This window comes from Gracilinanus agilis, chromosome 3 (genome assembly GCF_016433145.1).
Source record: "Gracilinanus agilis isolate LMUSP501 chromosome 3, AgileGrace, whole genome shotgun sequence".
Classification (NCBI taxonomy): domain Eukaryota; kingdom Metazoa; phylum Chordata; class Mammalia; order Didelphimorphia; family Didelphidae; genus Gracilinanus; species Gracilinanus agilis.
In genome coordinates, this window is record NC_058132.1 from 615,675,991 (window position 1) to 615,678,454 (window position 2,464).

The window sequence follows — 2,464 nt, forward strand, 5'->3', positions numbered from 1 at the left end:
ATTAGAAAATAGATTGTTTCTGGAATTCCTGGAACTTTTGTCTAGGACTGTGATTTTTTGCTAAGGATTAAGTATCAAAATACTTAAAACATTTACTTTTTGAAATTGCCCTCTTTTCCCTCCACTTCCTAACCTTTAGACCCTTTACTTGCTCAGGAAATGGGAATTGGCTCTCAGAGAATATGACTTAGAGCATTGATGGGCAAACTTTTGAGCTTGGTGTGTCAAAATTTGCCAAAAAAATGAGCATAACTTGGGTGGTGTGTCACTTCAAGAAAAAAATAACATAACTTGGCATGGGGCCCCATACTTCTCTGTATGCGGCTGCATGTGGCTGCGTGTCATTGAAAATGGCTACAAGTGTCAGTGCTGACATGCGTGTCATAGGTTTGCTATCAGGAACTGAGAGCCTCTGGAGGCAGAGGAAATAGAACTATTTTCCTTATACGGGAGTGCAGATCCTGCTTTGGATGACCTTCAGAAGGTGACTGGTGAAGCAGAATCCATTTCAGAGTTTGGGTGCCTCCATTTACTGCCAGTCCTCAGTTAGCCCCTCTGAGAAATGAAGTGAAGAGCTTTCTTTTGTAGGGTGGCCATGGTGCAGTCAGATTCTTAGCCTGCAGAAAGCTGGATCTTTGTCAGTCATCATTGAACCTGCAACCTCACCTTAACCCTTGAGAACAGAACACAGTGAAACTAGGATCAAGGGGTTGTTTATATCTAATAGAAGGGACTGACACTGTCCGCTTCCCTTAAATTTTTTTTGGAGCCTATTTGACTCTCATGGTTTTCTTTATTCTAGTTAGCTTGCCTTTTCATATCACAGGGTCATATTTTAGAATCAGGAGGAACCTTGACAGCCTTATAGTTCAACTTGTCTCTGAAGAACCACCTACCATAAACATGCCTGCCAAAAGCTCATTCAGCCTTTGTTTCAAGATCTCCAAGGAAGGAAGAATGACTACCTCTGAGTAGCTCTAGGCAGCCCTTTCCCATTTTGGATAGACTAATGGCTAGAACACTTTTGGTAACATCAAACCTCAGTTTGCTTCTTTGCAACTTCCACATGATCACTTCTAGTTCTGACCTCTGGGACCAAAAAGAATAAGTCTGGTCCTTCCAGCACTCAACTACTCTTCAAATGCTCGAACACAAGCTGCCATGGGATCCCTTAGTTTTCTCTTTTTGAGGCTAAATGGCCCCATTTCTTTCAATTGATCTTCCTAGGACATGAAGTTAAGGCTTCTTTTTATCCTTTGCTTCCTCTCCAGTTTATCAAAGCCTTTCTTAGTAATTAGGGCCCTGAACTGAACACAGTAATGTTTGCCTCCCCATAGCTATAAAGTCACTACTCAGGTAGAATGTTGATATCCTTACATCATCTGCTTGTTTCTCACTTCCTAGACCTATTCTCCTAGGAAAGCAGGTGATCTTTATCCTTATCCCTCCATGCCCTATTCCTTTTTTTTTTTTTTTTAACCTTTATCTTCCATCTTAGAATCAGTACTGTATATTGGTTCCAAGGCAGAAGAGCCAAAAAAAAGTGACTTGCCCAGGGTTACATAGCTAGGAAGTGTCTAAGGCCAGAATCGACCCCAGGACGTCCTGTTTCTGGGCCTTGCTCTCAATCCACTAAGCCACTTAGGTGACCCCCCCACCCCCTATTCCTTCTTAAGGGATAAAAGAATAGGACAAACCAAGGCTATGTGGAAGAATCCTTTGTTAGACAAGAGGACTTTTTATAGTCTATTAGTTTCTTTCCACCCTCTATAACTCATCAAATATCAAAGTTTAGATCTTCTGTACTTCCCATTTATTTTCCCTGGATTTTTAGAGAATTTCCTTCATCTACCTCTGAGGCAACTATTTGGCTTTCCTCTCTCCCTAGTTATTATTTCTTAATTTTTATTAATAACTTGGTTTTACTTCACATAGATTTCCAAAAATATTCCTCCACTCTCCTGCCAGTGAACTATCTTTAAAAAAAAATTGTTAAATAGACTGTGTTTGTCACCTAAATATCCTTCTATATTCCTCCTTTTTCCCTCTTATATCCAGAGGGCCAAACCCTTAATACAAAGAACTTTTAAAAAGAATGAAAAAAATAAATTCCAAAAAACTTTCTCTTGAGGGTTATCCTTATTCTTTATAATTGTGCAGTATTCATTTTTTATTATATTGTAGTAGTTCTTTCCATTCACATTGTTGTTGTTGTGTATATTGTTTTCCCCAGATCTGTTTATTTCTGTTATGAGCAAAATTAAGGTGTAAACTGAGGTGAAAAGTTCCAAGCATATTCATTTTATTACTATTTACCATTAAAAGGGGGTATTTATCTCTTCAGTAAGCAAAAAGACCTTGAATCAGGATAGACAGATCATTTTTACAGACAAAAGGAAGAGTATCCAAAAGCTATAAGCCATCATTATGGATGGGGAAAACAATATGACTGACTGAAATTCAT